Raw genomic sequence first — 17,372 nt, 5'->3', positions numbered from 1 at the left:
CCAGGTATCTGGCTGATGGGTCTTGCCCATGTGCTCTGGGTCTTAACTGAGCACCATATTTGAGGTTGGGAAGGAATTTTCCCTCAGGTCAGATTAGCAGAGACTCTGGGGGTTTTTTTTGCCTTCCTCTGGAGCATGAGGTATGGTTCATAAACTAGTGTAAATGGTGGATTCTCTGTAACTTGAAGACTTTAAACCGTGATTTGAGGACTTCAGTAACTCAGTCAGAGGTTACAGGAGTGGATGGGTGAGGCTCTGTGGCCTGCAATGTGCAGGAGGCCAGATTAGATGATCACCATGGTCCCTTCTGACTTTAAAGTCTATGAATCTGGGCTAAAACTTTACATACAAGGTCTTTCTGGAAGTTTTTATTTTTGTTTAAGCTCACTATCACTGATGAATTCGTTTTGGAAAGGAAATGCACACAGAGACAAACAAAGCTATGGATTTTACAAACAGGAGAACTACGTCGGAAATCCAGAGGATACAAATATGGTCTCACCCTGATTTTACAGCCCAGTATTTTGTTAGGACACTACTGCTACAGAACTGTCAGAGGAAAGAACAAAGACATTGTCCTTCACGAGCCCCACAGAAATAATGGCGATTGGATAGGTGCTATTTTCCCCAATGAGGTCTTCTTTACTGCTGAAAAATAATCTGAGGCAAATCCTCATTCTGTGGAAATTGACCTTCCTCCACTGAAGTCAATGGGATTGAGGCCAATTTACATCATCTGGCATCAGATAATAACAGTATTAAACAAGCTCACATTTTAGGCCTAAGAACTGTGAGGGTTTCTCTTTAATGAGAGGGAGGAAAGTTTTAAAGACAGATGGTAGGGGCGATCTACCAAAGCTCAGCCAGCCATTTAAAGTGTTACTTGGCATATTTCAGTAACAACAGCTTTCATGCCATCCTATACACTTAAAGCAATCAGCGTGGCCTGGCAAAGATCCAGGTGGACACTTTCTTTACCTCTTTTATTTTAAAGAAAAGAAGTGTCATGGCAAGTCTCCAGTTAATATTAATATACATCACTAATAAGGCAATTCACATTATGGACCTGTGCCTGCTACACAAAAGGAATTCAAACACATCCCCGAGAATGCAGAGTGCTAGTGATTTAGGAACTACGATTTCTGGGACAAAGGGCACACTTAAAAAGCACGATCTCATAAATCTGCGCTCTCTCTCTGCATTTCTAGATTGTGTGCCTGAGAACTCCCACACTAGATAGCAAGACATATGTAACATTCTTCAGTCCATGAGCCTCAGTCACATGATAATTATTGCAAGCACTGAAGTAAAAAGGCTACATTCAGTTCTGAAATAAGACAGTGAAACTCCTATTTAAGTACACTTGCTTCAAGGCTGAATTTGGTTCAAAATTACATGGAAAAATCTGTTTTACTCTATAAAGCATCCAGGTCCTCAACATGTTGCTGTTCATTTGCATATCTAGATTATGAGACACGCTATGTGTAAAAGGAGATATTCAAAAGCAACATTTATAATGGGATTTTCAAAGCATTCAAAGCAAGTAAGACACCCAATTTCCATTGGATTGGACTTCTTTTTCCCTTAGGCACTTTGAAAATCACAGCCTTGATGCTTTATAAATAAAAACCTTCTTACCACAATGGGCTGGGGTAATGGACACATTCCTACCATATGGAGTTTCACATCCTGCATATAAAGGTTCTTTAGAGTAGGGTTTAGAATATCTTGAAATTATTCCAAATTTGCGGAATACATTACATTGCCAGATAAAAGTGGTGATACATACGCTTTGGTGCCATTCTGACTTGGTGGGTGGGAACACCCAAAACATTGGCGGGAGGGTGTTGGGGACTGCTGAGAGGGGATCAGGAAAGTAAGAATACAGAAGGAAGAAGAATAGGAACAGTAGGAGTGGGTACCTTCTCAATCTACTGAAATCAGTGGGAGGCAAGGATGCTCTGCACCTTGCAGGATTAAACTCCTCCCAATGAACACAACATGTTTTACAGAGGTGACTTTACCTCCCTCTCCTTAGCAGGTCAGAGAGGATTCACACAAAGCGAGACCAAAAGGTACTTTTTACTTAGGCTAGGTCTACACTAAGGGGTGTGTGTGTCGATTTAAGATATGCAAATTCAGCTACATGAATAGCGTAGCTGAATTCGGCATATCCTATTTGACTTACCCCACTGTGAGGACGGTGGCAAATTGACCGCCGCGGCCCCCCCGTCGATGGCGCTTACTCCTCCTGACAAGGTGGGAGTAAGCGCGTCGATTCGGGGATCGATTTATCCATCTAGATGAAACGCAATAAATCGACCCCGAGAGATCGATTTCTACCGACGGATCCGGGTGGGTAGTGTAGACTAGCCCTTAGTCCTACTGACTTTATTATTCACCTGTTTTCTCTAATTTCCTATGCAATAAGAATATGCCTGGTTCTGCTGACTCATTAGCTACAATGAATTCTCAGGCAGCTTGCTTTTATGCTCCTCCCCTCTGTCTTATTTAAACTAGCCAATTCTTTAGAAAGAGATAACAAACCAGATCCTCGTATAGTGTAAATTGGCATAACTCCATTGACATGGAGCTACAGTGATTCACACCAATTGAGGATCTGGCTATATATATATTTGAAATCATTAAAATGTTGCTTCACCCTGATAATTGCAATTACCAGTGTTCTTTCAGCAACTCCTTGTAAACACAGAAAGTTCACTGGCTTGTGTGCTTTGCTCTGCTAACATACTCATCTCCTTCCCAGGACTTCCTATTTGGCAATAGGCTCCCGCTTCTGAATCACTATCCGGCTCTTGCAGACTCCGATGGTCTGATATCGCCCTGAATAAATGCTAAGTACTTCAAACTGAGATGACACATTTTAAACACAATCTAGACCAAGAATGTATCTTAACATTATTATTTAGAGCTGTTTGGGAAATGGAATTTCTGTTCCGCAGGAAATTCCGACATTTTGAAATTTCCATTGGTCCTGAACAAAAAGTTGACATTTCAAAATTTACCATGAAATGAAAATGAAAATTCAGAAATATTTTGTTTTTGAAGTTATCTTATAGAAACTTTTCATTTCAAGAAGGTTGAAACATTAAGTTTAAAAGTCTAAATGATAAAATTCTATGTTATATTATATTATATTAAATTAATATTATATATTAATAGAATCTAACATAGAAAGCAGAATGATAGTCAAAAGGAAACATTTTACCTTATTGGAATGAAATGTTTTGATGATTTCCCATGAAAAAATTCTGCACAATCGTTACAGTCGTACAAATTTTTTTGATTTTTTGTCAAATCAGAATTTTCTGCTGGAAAACTTTTGCACTGGGGACATTTTTCAGCCAACTCTACTGCTATTACATTTGTAACTATCCTTTTGTTTCTTTCAGCATAGATATCAAATCAACTTCAGGGGTGAAATCCTGGTCCTATTGAAGTCACTGGCAAATTCCTATTGACTTCAATGAAGCTAGGTATTTAAAATTAACAAATAAAGATGATTAACATAAGAATTCTCTGGTTTTCAATTGTATAGCTTTTACAGAGTTTCCATAGATTAATTCTTGAAGGGAGAAAGGATGGTATTGTGGTTAAGAGAAAAGCCCAGGGTTCTGTTCTTGGCTATGGTGCATGGCTTTGTGCATGACAGGTGAAGGCCTGATTTTTAAAAGCACAGGTATGCAATTGCTCCTGCATTTGCACACATTTTTATACATGAATAGCTCGATTGCACATGCAGCGATGATAATTACACACATCAGACTAGTTAGGTATCTAACTGGTAATTTGCATGCATAATCATGATAAGCGCATACATTTTTACCCCTTAAACTTTTAAGAATCAGGCCCTTACCCTCTTTGGGGCATCATTTTCCCATTGAAAAACTGGGGATCATATTACTCAACAGCATGGCATTAGGTTTCATTCACCAAGGTTTGTGAAGTGCTTCAAGATCCTCAATGAGAAGACACTAGATAAGAGAAAAGTGGCCTTATCATGATCCTTCTTTGAGAAATCAACACTTGTTCAGTATTGTTCCTGTGGAAACATGGCTTGGGACTTTGGATATGTCCTTCAACTACTGTAAAAGACTACGACGGATGTCTCCACATGCCGCTATATAAAAGTCTGCCAAGCCAATGCTGATAGTATCAGTCTGACTACACTGTGTAGTCAAAGAGAACAACTACACTCTCGCACTACAGAAGTTTCCTAGAAATAGTCTCTGATAACAGGATTTCCAGGCTTTGAGTCATGAGGGTCACAATCTAGTGTAGAGATCTGCATCTGTCCCTAAGCTGAAGATATTAGGAAAGAGAAGACTTATCTTATTTGTTCTTAACTTGGCCAATCGCTTGCTTCACATAATTGAGGTGCTTTTATCTGTCAGAATTTGGGTCAGCAAAAACCCTTTTTTTCTTTGCCCAAAGTAAAAGAGGCATTGTAAACCTTTTGAGGAGACAGGTTGTCCAATTATCACGGCAAATTTCTTAAGACATGGGGCAGAAGAAACCAAGAGATGTTGCCCATATCCTCTCTTCTCCAGAACCACCACTGATGCCTTAGCACATAAATAAAAATAAGAACAAAGAAGACAGACAATGCTTGCTGATTGAGTGCTTATAGTTCATACTTTTTCACTCCTGACATAGTATTAACTGTCGTATTCCCCCACTGCAGTACTCTGCTGTTATAGTGGGTGGGCATATTTGTGAACACACACTTTCCCCCACTGTTGAGTATTCCTGTGTTTTTACACCTAAAATATCAACTGGTGTAAGTGGTCGTGAGATGCCAAGATTTGACACAGAGCAAGGATTCCCTGCAGACTAGCTGGCACTTGTAGTGTTTTGAAAGTGGACCATCTAAGCTCAAGCTAGACATTGGGTTAAGATCTTAACCAGCTTGCAAGCTAGCACTGAAATAGCCACAGAGCGAGGCATGCCTGTAAATGGCCATTTTGTATGTTGCAGCAATTACATTTAACTGCAGCAAAACACTACATAGGATATTCTCAACCAGGTACCTTTAGTAAGTGTTCCCAAGAGCAACATATATGTTCCCTAATGACAAATGAGTAAAAATAACCAGTCAAGCCAGGTGACACTCCCAAACTCTGAAGAACTTAACTCATGTAAAGACAAAGGTGAAGAATACTTACAGAAACATGTTCTTTTCTTTAACCTTAGGCAGTAGAAAAACATGACCCTGAAGGTTTGGTCCTTCCACATCTTTCATGCAGCAGCAAGGGTGGCTAAGAGATCAGGTATATAAAAACATGGATATTAAAGGCATAATTCCTAGTTTACATGTTTGAAATGGCTCTTCTTTCACAACTTCTGAAGATTACAGAGACAATTCAGTAACAGCATAGCAAAGAGGTGGCTCTACGTAATAACTAAAGTGAATTTCAGGTTCACTGAAATTAGCTAAAGGATTACATGGGCCAGAGAATATCATTGCAATTAAGCCCCTTTGAACTCCTGTTCCAGAGTAAACCCAGTCAAGCTTCTGGGGGACTTGGCTAAGTTGATTAATAGGTGAGCAGGTGTGGGAGCAGGTTTCATGGGCTTCTGCAGGCTGAAAATATTCTTCAGAATTTGAATAGAACCTTAAGACAGTATCAGAACTTAGCCCCCATTGTGATGCCTGAGTTACCTCTGAGTCAGAAGCGCCATAAGTCTAATGAGTCATCGCTGAGCCAGAGAGCGTGATGAATCATCAGATGCAATTACCAGCAGGTCTTGGGATAGATCCCACCCCATTCATAGACTCATAGACTTAAGGTCAGAAGGGACCATTATGGTCATCTAGTCTGACCTCCTGCACAACGCAGGCCACAGAATCTCACCCACCCACTCCTGTAACAAACCCCTAATCTATGTCTGAGTTATTGAAGCCCTCAAATCGTGGTTTAAAGACCTCAAGGTGCAGAGAATCCTCCAGCAAGTGACCCGTGTCCTATGCTGCAGAGGAAGGCAAAAAACCTCCAGGGCCTCTGCCAATCTTCCCTGGAGGAAAACTCTTTCCCGACCCCAAATATGGCAATCAGTTAAACCTTAAGCATGTGGGCAAGACTCAGCAGCCGCACCCAGGAAAGAATTCTCTGTAGCAACTCAGATCCCACCCCAACATCCCATCACAGGCCATTGGGCATATTTACCTGCTAATAATCAAAGATCAATTAATTGCCAAAATCAGGCTATCCCACCATTCCATCCCCTCCATCAACTTATCAAGCTTAGTCTTGAAGCCAGATATGTCTTTTTCCCCCACTACTCCACTTGGAAGGTTGTTCCAGAATTTCACTCCTCTAATGGTTAGAAACCTTCATCTAATTTCAAGTCTAAACTTCCTAGTGTCCAGTTTATATCCATTTGTTCTTGTGTCCACATTGGTACTAAGCTTAAATAATTCCTCTCCCTCCCTGATATTTATCCCTCTGATATATTTATAAAGAGCAATCGTATCTCCCCGCAGCCTTCTTTTGGTTAGGTTAAACAAGCCAAGCTCTTTGAGTCTTCTTTCATAAGACAGGTTTTCCATTCCTCGGATCATCCTCATAGCCCTTCTCTGTACCTGGTCCAGTTTGAACTCATTCTTCTTAAACATGGGAGACCAGAACTGCACACAGCATTCCAGATGAGGTCTCACCAGTGCCAATCAGGGTTCAGCCAATCCACAGGAAAGAACCAACCCAGCTGATCCCAAGGCAGGTATATAGATTCCAAAGGAAAGCAGCTTCTTCAGTCTGCTCACTGTCACTACCCAACTAGTCATGCGCCCATTGCTAGTTGTTTCAACAGACTGCCCTTGCTCCTGTTCCTACTTGAACCATGCTGGTTTCCATACTAGCTATCCCCTACAGCCAATCTGCATCTGCTTTGCCCTAGCCACTGGCCTGGGGACTGAGGCAGCAAAGCCAGAAAGCACATGCTTAAAGCTAAACACAGGCTTTAAATACTTTGTTGAACTGAGGCCTAAAGCCATCAAAGGAGTTTTTCCTCCAGGGTTCTAGCAAAAGAAGGTGGTAGAAGTGCGTGTCTTGAAGATTTGGGGGGGGGCAACTAATGATGCATTTTCAGTCTAATGTAAAGCTTTAAAAGATCACTTGGCAAGAACAGCGTAATTAATTAGCTCACTCAAGTGAACATAGTTTGCAACCAAATCCATTGTCTTTGAAGGTCCTGAGTATTATCGTTTCCAAACCAGCCTCAATTATATGATAAGCAACGATAAGAAACTTTACACTTGATAAGCGCTATAATAAGCCTATGATAATTCCTTCCTCCCCCATCCCTACTCCTTTAATGAGCATGTCCATTAAATGGAAGTACAAAGGGAGTTCACTCTAAGCCATAGTAATTTTTGCATGTTAGGATGGCTGAAGAACAGTTCAAAAAGCAATCTGCCTAGAAACCACAAGTTTATGAATCCCAGAAGTTTCATTTGCTCAGGTCAGGTTGAAAGCTTGGCTGAAGTTACAGTAGAAATTTTTCTCTGTCAGGCAACAGAAAGCAGTACAAAGAACCCAGCTGTTAGGCCTCATAGCCCAGGCTTCTAATTAAAACAGTGGAAAATTAGATAACTTCACAAATTCATCACTGCCACCACTGGCTGTCAAAAAAAGCTCGGGGGGTTACCACCCACCTTTGTTTATGTTGCTAACTAGTATCTCCATTTCGCTTGTATGCGCGAGAGAGTGTTTTATCTTTCGCCCCTTTCTTTGCTCTCGGACATTTTTTGCACCTCATTCAAGAAAACTTGTATCAGACTGTAAAGGAAGCCATAGGGGAGATTTTTACACACACACACACACACACACACACACACACACACACACACACACANACACACACACACACACACACACACACACACACACACACACACACACACACACACACACATTTTCAAAAGGCCTCCACTCCTATTTGGACACCAAAATGAAATGGTCGGCTTTCCAAAAGCACTCAGCATCCAGAAACTATCCCTGCTCTCAATGAGCTCCATTATTGTCGATCACAGGAGCTGCTCAGAGCTTCTAAAAAGCTGGCCCAAGGTCAACCAATGCCACCTGAAAAGTCATTTAAAAATAAAGGAGGAAAGGCTTTCTGGCAAAGCCACCGCCCCATCAGTAGAAAAAGAAAACTGTTACTCTTTTAAAAGTTGTGTTTTATGGTTTTAATTATCGTTTGTTAGACATGCAAGGGCTTTCAGGCCAGAGTCAATAAAAATAACTTGTATTATTCTTTATTATTATAAACAAGATGCTATTTCAAGGAATGAAGAGAGAAAGAATCTCAATCCAGAAAAACCTTAGCAGCCATAAAGAAAAATACCACAGGCCAAATCCCAGCATAATACAATAAATAAAAAATAATAAATAATTCTCTGCAGTAGGTTCTACCCACATGGCTGTGAGGAATATCCTGCTCCCCTACACCACTAAAGTCAAGGAGGGTTTTGAGCTTGACAGTGGGAGCAGGAGCAGGGCCTACGTTGTTATTACTAATTTATTATTTGTATTACTGTAGTGACTAGACTGTCCCACTGAGATCAGTGCCCTGTTGTGCTAGGCATTGTGCAAACACACAGTGACAGTCCTGGCTCTGAAGAACTTACAATATAAACAGATGAGAAAGACAAAGGGCACATCCACTCTGCACACTCACCGGCAGCATGTAGGGCAGGGGTCAGCAACCTTTCAGAAGTGGTGTGCCAAGTCTTCATTTATTCACTCTAATTTAAGGTTTCGCGTGCCAGTCATACATTTTAATGTTTTTAGAAGGTTTCTTTCTATACGTCTATAATATATAACTAAACTATTGTTGTATGTAAAGTAAATAAGGTTTTAAAAATGTTTAAGAAGCTTCATTTAAAATTAAATTAAAATGCAGAGCCCCCCGGACCAGTGGCCAGGACCCGGGCAGTGTGAGTGCCACTGAAAATCAGCTCGCGTGTCGCCTTCGGCACGCATGCCATAGGTTGCCTACCCCTGATGTTTAGCTACTTGAGACTGTGAAAAGTGGGCTGCATCCACCCTGCTGTGTGTAGCTACACACATCCGTAAGAGGCTTTGGCGGTGGGGGGAGGCAGCGAAGACAAGTTCCAGCAGCAGGGAGTTGCCAGAGCCTTACCCGGCTGCCAGTCTTTCACTGAGGCAGGGAAAGTTTCCAGAAGTTCGCAGCAGTGGGGAAAGGCTCTGGTAGCAGGACTAAAATAGCAGTGTAGACATGGGATGCACTGCTTGGGTGCACCCTAAGTTTACACCCTAAGGTTGTGGCGTGTCTGTACTCCACTTGCCTAAGCAATGCCTCGCTGTCTACATATTTATATCTGTGCTATGGGAGGCATGCAGTGTGTGTACTCTACACCAGTGGTTCTCAAACTAGGGCTGCCGCTTGTTCAGGGAAAGCCCCTGGCGGGCCGGGCCGGTTTGTTTACCTGCCACTGGCTGCCGTTCGCCGCTCCAGGCCAATGGGGGCTGCAGGAAGTGACGCAGGCCAAGGGACGTGCAAATTGTGACACGAGGGGCTTGTTTTCACTACCTGCCTGGATTGGCGGGTAGAAATCGATCTCCCGGGGATCGATTTATCGCATCTCGTCGGGACGCGATAATCGATCCCCGAAGCGACGTGTGTACTCCACCAGCCCAAGTAGGAGTAAGCGCCGTTGACGGGGGAGCCGCGGCAGTTGATTTGCAACCGTCCTCACAGCGGGGTAAGTCGGATCAGATACGTCAAATTCAGCTACACTATTCCCATAGCTGAATTTGTGTATTTGAAATCGACCCCCCCCCATAGTGTAGACGTAGCCTAAGAGTCACAGTCTACTTCCTGATCTATTCCTGAATCAGTGCAACAATGCACTACCCTTCACATGGGGCAAGGGGGAAGCCACAAAGTAGCCCTTACTGCCATGAATAGTCCCCACTACAGAAGTCAGTGGGGCTGCTCATGCTAGTGTTCTCTCTTTTATGACCCTAACAGTGGGCCAAAGGTCAAGGTCCTGTGGTTATTCATAGATGATAAAGTCAGATCACCATGGTGATCATCTGGGTTGATCCCCATCACCTCCACCACTGCACAACACAGACCAGAGAACTTCTCTGAACTGATTCCTGTTTGAACTAAAGCTTTTCTTCTAGGTTGTTCAGGAAAATAAATTGATGACTGAATGAGGAATCTTTGATGCCACCTTGTTTATTTACAAAGAAACATACAAAGTCCTGTTCCCCTGAACACTGGAGGAATCAAATAACAGGAGATTGTTTCTTTGCTGATAGCTCCAAACCCCTTTCAGCCTGCACGCAGCCCCAAAGCTCTCTCTCAGGTTTTTCTCAGGGCTACATTACCAGTGCTTCTGCCACTCTGACTGGCGCTTCCTTTCTGCCTTCTCTCTCAGGGTATGTCTACAGGCAATGAGACACACGTGGCTGGCCTGTGCCGGCTGACTTGGGCTCACGGGGGTTGGGCTGTGGGGCTGTTTAATAGCAGGGTAGATGTTTCAGCTTGGGCTGAAGCCTGAGGTTTGGGATCCTCCCATCTTACAGGCTCCTAGAGTCCAGGCTTCAGCTCATGCCCAGACATCTACACAGCAATGATATAGCCCTGCAGTCTGAGCCTGTCCTCTGGCACAGGCCAGCCATGGGTTTTAATTCCAGTGCAGATATACCCTCGGCCTACTCTTCTCCGGTCCTTCTGTTGTTTCTGTCACACCCCACCCCCGCAACTTTCACAAAACAATCGCCTGAGAAACCCGTCCCCACCCACATGCCTATGTTTGGGGTGGAGACCTCTATTGTTTCAGCCATAAAGGAGCTTAACCGTTTCTTACCACCGTCTTACACGAAGGGTGGTAGTTACACGCATCCCTAGTTTCAAGGAGGTTTAACCCAACCCGTAAGAGTAATAAGCACAATGGCCTATGCAAAATGTTGGCAGGATTGGGCCCTAATTTGTGCCTTTTGACATCTAAATGGTGAGATTCATATATTTATTTATTAAGGAAAAAGCATGTTCTTCACCAAAAGGTAAAGACATTTAGAAGAAAGGAGCTCATTATCATGTGTCACCTTCTAAATCTTGGGTCTCCCTTTGTACTCTGACAGTAATGTTACATATAGACATGGCTGCCAAACGACATTTGTTTGATGTTCTTTCCTGCCTTTGTATGGCGTTTCCTTTGGGGGGTGGGGTTGGGCAACGGGAGCTTATAAATGTGGAAAAGACTCTTTTTGGCATAAAATTCGTGTCACTTCTAAAATATCTACTTGCATGGCTCTTTCTTCTTAAGTTGGGATTGTCCGTTTGGAAAATGTATTTTTAAAAAAAGAAACACAGAAGGAAAAATCATCATCTCTGGGAAACAAGCAAAACACTGTGAAGCCTTGACCAGTTTATCTGTGGTACATATATAGCCTGTAATACTGTATGCTCTGAGCAGTTCACAGTTTTAATGCATTTAGGTACTGGAAGTATTAACCCCACTTTACAGATGGGAAACTGAGTCACAGAGACTAAATGACTTGCCCAAGATCACACAGGAAGACTGGGACAGAGCCGGGAAATGAACCCAGATCATCTAAGTCCCAGGCTAGTACCCTACTCACTAGAGCATCCTTCCTCTCATTGAAGATTTAATTAGATCCATACCCTTCTGAGGTGCTCCATGAACTTTGTACTCTTCCCTTTATTTCTTCTTAATTTGCCTAGGCATGCTAATGATTCCTTTTGGCTTAAAAGCATTTATTCAGTATAGTTTTTGGTGGGCTTCAGTTTGATGGATAAGTATACTTATTTAGTATTTATGTAAAGTAAGCATTCAAGGTATAACTCACTATTGCAGACCATGTCACTTCCTTAAAGAAAGAGACATTTTTGAAGGAAACTTCTATGTAGCCTACTTGGGAAAGAACCTGTGATAATCAATAAACATGTTAAGCGTGGAAAATTTCTGTTGTCCTTATTTAACAAGGCTACAAAGTCAATGGGGATGCACCCACCTATATTGTATTCAGAGGATCAGGGACTAGGACTGTAAAGTTTCAAAATCAAACACACAGAAATATAATTATTGTAATCTTGAAATAGCAAGTAATGTAAACAACATGCCAAACTTTAACAATTTTGGAGGAAATACCTGGTCTAATTCACCATTGTACTACCCTAGTGAAACCGGCCCAAAGTGAGCATAAAATAGGTTCCGTGTACACAAGCCAAACCCAATTTTTTTTTCCACTCACAAGTGCTTGGTAGCCTTGACATTCTTTTGGACTCAATTGGCTCTGTAGATCTGCCCGGCTAGCGCTTTTTTTTATTTCCTGCTTGGCTGTTGGGCTGCAGTATTCAAAAGAGGTCCAAATCTCTCTCTCCCTCGTTCTTGTTTAATTTACTCCTGTGACTGGTTTCATCAGGTTGCTCTTGACACTGCACACTTTTGGTTTGGCACATGAAAATCCCCTTGATTAATATGTATATCTTATAAACAGAAGAAGTGAAAAAACATATCCAAAGTGCCAACCAGGTTGCCAACGGGAACATACAGAAGAAGAAAGATAAGATGCCTCTGGACTTTTTTGTAGAATCACTGAAATTAGAAATGGAAAGATCAATTAATTCATCGAATGCAAGATTGTTCCCTAGAGTATATTCCCCCGGTTCTTTGTCCATTGCTGAATGACTCAAGTGATGAACCTTCCAATACTTCTCTTGGGAAATTATTCCAGTCTAACAGATTTCACTGTTTAGAATTTCTGACCAGCTGTATTTCAAAGCATATAAATGTGCTAGAGTGTTTGCTTTGGAAACCCTTTTAACATTTTTTAAATCTCATATTTACAATATCACTCAATTACTGGGGTCCACATTTTCAAAATGTGTCCTTTAGTATTGTGCATGCAATCACTTGTGCATGCAATTGAGCTCACACTAATAATTGTGCAAACAAAATTGCTCTCACAAAATAAGACCCTTTGAACATTTGGCTCACTACATCAATTGGAGTTTGGTTGTTGGGAGCCAAGTAAAAGTAACAGAATAAACAAGGTTTTTTAGTACAACCAGTTTGACTGGTCTTCTGCATAGAACAGACTAAGCAGCCCAAAATGCCCCTGTCTGGCATAAAGTGGATCTATTGTAAACACTGGATGGATTCCCTGGAGACTGTCTCGACTTCAGTGATTCCAAAGTCACGGAGCCTGATCCAGATCTCACTTACAGAGGTGTAAATCAGAAGTATATTGAAATCACTTGAATGCCGGGAGTATAAAACTGATGTGAAATCAAAAATCAGACTCTTGGTGTAGAAAGTGGAGGAGATCTTTCCCAGATATTGCTTATACAAGACAGAGCCTACTCCCAAAGACCCACTGACAGCAGAGATCCGGAGTCTAAAGCCTGTTTCATCCATTGATGGTCATTTCAGCATGAGATGTAAGAAGCCCTCCTATGTTCTTGCAATCCACTACAGGATCATTTTACTGATATGGCACACAATCTTCTCTGACTTTCCTGCTTTGGGCAAGTCCAACATCCAGTCCTAGTAGCAAATTAAGTCCATAATTACTTGACATGAAAAACTTACACCATGCTGGTCAGAAACAAACAACCCGATTCTCTACTTCACTTTCTGGTCTTTATGGTCACATCAGTCTTCACTTACATGTTCAGTTCTAGGGAGACTGGAAGATATCATTGACCAACTGATATTTCAGTGCTCTTTGAAAGGAAGTTTTGGCAAATTTAGAATAAATTTGAAGCTGTGCAGGGAGTAAACCACTGTTAGCTAGAATAGCTGCCTTACTATTAATGTATTATTATTATTATTAAATGTTTATTTCTATTACTGTAGCATCTAAAAGCTTCAGTCGTGGACCAGAACCCCATTGTTCTAGATTCTGCACAAAGGCGGCACAAAAAGTTGGTCCCCACCCCAAAGGGTTTACAGTCTAAGTAGACTGGCCCACAAGACCAGTTGGGAAACAGTCTAACTTTAGTAAATATATATTTTTAAAAAGACAAAATGAGAAGATGCTCTAGGTCTATTTTGACCCCATGAATAGAAGATTACCCCACATCCCAAAGGAAACAAAGGAGGAAGTACAACCACTGGTAGAAATATTCATTTTACCATTTTAAGGACTAGCCATAATCTCGGGGAAATATAAACCTTGCAGCTAAACCTAAACCCTGAAACTAAAGCTCATATCCAAGGAAACCCTCACCCCAACTTTCTGGTGGTTTGCAATCCACATTCAGATCTGGATATGAATTTTGCAAATGGCCTCAATTTTTACAGTGAGACCAAAACCTGCATCAATGAAGCCAATGGGTGTTTTACTATTCATTTAAATGGGTGCTAGCTAAAGGCAATAATGAGAAAAATCAAACGCTCAGGTCTGAACACCACCAAACTTTAGGATGTTTGAAATCTGAATTTTGTGTCCTAAACCAACTCTCTGGATAGATGCACAAACTGACTGTCCAGCTCAAACTTTATTAAGCAGGCCTAGCCGTTAATATCTCATGTACGCAAATTTTGTTTTCTTTTTGTCTAGGTAACATAATATGCTGTATGAACGACAAAAAAAGGGGTTGATTGATTGCACTTTATTGCATAAAACACACTGAACATATTTGGGACGGGGGGAGGGAGGAAGGAACCACAGAAGGGATTATTGCAGATGTTAGCATCAGATAGCACTACACGTCTTCCACCGCATTAAGATGCTTCATATCATGTAGCGACTTGACAAGATACAATAATGTAACATGATATCACATATCAGCATGCAAAAAAAAAAAAACCCCAACAAATGCAAAGGAAAAGAAGTCCTTGTTCTGGGAGGGATTATACATTTCACAGTAGGAGGGAAGTCCCTCCAGCTGTTGGGTGTGTATGTAGACAGTGAGCTATCTACTAAAACAAAAGATAGCCTACATTTCCAGAACGCTAAGCATCACAGATCGAAGTAGTTAGGAGCAGCTAACAAACGAGATATAATCAACAGAATTAAAACAAAATGTGGGTTTAAATTTTAATCTGTACACGTGTCCAATTCAAACATTGTTCCGCTTTCCTAAGGGATTAGTAATTATTATGAAAAATAATATTGATACATCTTAAGTTACTTTCTTGAAACTTGTTAGAATCTGCTTCCTCAGAGACCTCACATTAAACAAAATTAACTGAACAGCAATCACTTACAATGTGTTTCTGTAACCTAATGTGCACTACATGATAATGCAGAAATCAGACTGTGGACCAAATGGTTTGAAGTGGGAAAGTGTTTTTCAAAGGGGCCAGCTGTAGTCTGAAAAGTAGTAATGCTTTGGAATGAACATGAAAACAAACCACTAACTTTATTATGATATTACTTAAGGCAAAATGAAATCAATGGGACTTAATGCTCAATGCTGAATCTAGGTCTAAATTCCCAGCTTTAATTGGCTTGGTAGTGTTAAAATTCATAGAACATGGTGTATCAGCAACATATAGGGGATTATTTTAAAATTATGTGTGTGTGTGTGTGTGTGTATTTATATAAACTATTGTTTCTGAAATATGAATAATGGGCCAGATCCTAGATGTTCATCTTGCTCCATTGAAACAAGTCAAATTCTTACTTTTTTAAATTATTTTTTATGATGTCCCATTAAAAACTAGGGAACTTCTAGTGCACGCCAACGGGGTCACGCAGGCCACATGTGCACTAAAATTTACACCCCTCCAATGCACCATCTCGATAAGCGTGGAGAAACAAACGTTTCAGTATTTTGCTATGGAAAAAAGTTTTGTCAACAAATTTTGGAGCTGCTCTAGTGGTCACAGCACATCAGCTACCAAACTGTAGTGGGGGCATCATGACGTGGGAGAGTTTTAAGGAAAGATTTGAAGGAGCACAATGAGGTAGTTCTTCTAGAGGGCTCTAGGCGTGTCCAATCACAGCAGGCAGTGTTTCAGTATGCTAGTCACCAGCCACTACCAGGACCATTCATGGTGAGCCATTATGCTTGCCAGCAGGTCCCGTGATGGCACTTACTTTGGCAACAACAGTCAATGAGCACTGAGATACTTGCCTATTGCGCCATTGCTCCGATTCGGGTATGGAAGAGCACAGTATATTGAGAGAGCTGTTCAGGTTAATGGAGTTCCCCAGCACTACTAACACTGGGCGCCCAAAATAAAAGATCACCCGGTCAACTGTGTGAGTTCAATAGAGAAAGGACCAGACTAGGAAATGTTCCAAAAGAAGCTTTGATGCTCACTAGGCACCTAGTTAAGGCAGAAAACACCGAGATAAACCATCAAAACTAGATCACTGGAAGTTTCTACACATGGACCCCAACACTGAGCAAGTGATAAAGCCCAAGAAAGAGTGTGGAACTCTAGCGGACTGAAATTTCATCTACAAACTACAAGCCAAGGCCATGCCACGTATCTAGTTGAGTCACGTCTGAAGTCTCAATGTCAGTTTGGATTCCACAGAGATTCATGTTCAGCATGCACCCATAGAACACACCCTGTTCATTCTACCACCGTCACCCCATAAGGTCTTGCACAACAAAAGTCTAATCTGTATTTGCAACCAGAATTTGACCTTAACTATACTATAATTTGGGACAGTACCTTCTATTGGAATTCGTGCTGGCAATAGCGAGATTGATGGTTGCTAGATGCTGCCTCATGATTTATACTGTCTGAGAGAGAACGAATGAGAAAGCATCATTCTGAAGACAGTTCTGCCTGAAATGGACATTACCAGTTCTACAGAGTGAAGAAAACTATATAAACAGTGAAAAAAGACATCTGAACAGAAATAAAAAAATAAACCAAGTGGAATACTTATTCATTCACTCCCTCAGTTTGCAAAAAGGAACATGTATTCAGTGGTTAATATGTACAGTGTAAAAGGCCAAATTGTGAGGTAGTATATCAAGCAAACTCCTTAGTGGTTAGAGCACTGCTCTGGGACTCTGAGATCTGTATTCTAGTCCTGGATCTGCCACTAGCTTGCTATGTGACCTTGGACAAGTCACTTCATCTCTATGGGTCTTTGTTTCCCCTCCCATCATTTTTCTGTCTAGTTCAGTGGTTCTCAAAGCCGGTCCACAGCTTGTTCAGGGAAAGCCCCTGGCGGGCCGGGCCGGTTTGTTTTTACCTGCCGTGTCTGCAGGTTCGGCCGATCACGTGAGAGACAGACCCTGCCCCACATAGCTTTCAGTCTAAGTAGACTAGACCAGTGGTTCTCAAAGCTGGTCTGCCACTTGTTCAGGGAAAGCCCTTGGCGGGCCGGGCCGGTTTGTTTACCAGCCACGTCTGCAGGTTCGGCCGATTGCGACTC

The 17,372-nt window shown here is 41.7% G+C and overlaps 1 long non-coding RNA gene across 1 annotated transcript in view; it reads right to left on the bottom strand.

Annotated features, from left to right (window-relative positions):
• LOC117886843 overlaps positions 1–17,372 on the bottom strand; it is a 75,615-nt gene that overhangs the window by 52,060 nt on the left and 6,183 nt on the right. The window contains exons 2-4 of the long non-coding RNA XR_004648064.1: positions 12,273–12,616; positions 5,187–5,279; positions 4,475–4,586 (exon numbers count right to left, since the gene is read on the bottom strand). This is a non-coding gene — a long non-coding RNA (uncharacterized LOC117886843). The remainder of the gene's footprint in view (positions 1–4,474; positions 4,587–5,186; positions 5,280–12,272; positions 12,617–17,372) is intronic.

The sequence above is a fragment of the Trachemys scripta genome, chromosome 13, assembly GCF_013100865.1.
Source record: "Trachemys scripta elegans isolate TJP31775 chromosome 13, CAS_Tse_1.0, whole genome shotgun sequence".
Classification (NCBI taxonomy): Eukaryota; Metazoa; Chordata; order Testudines; family Emydidae; genus Trachemys; species Trachemys scripta.
The sequence above is the reverse complement of the archived record's forward strand: the minus strand, read 5'-3'. Positions and strand labels throughout refer to the sequence as shown.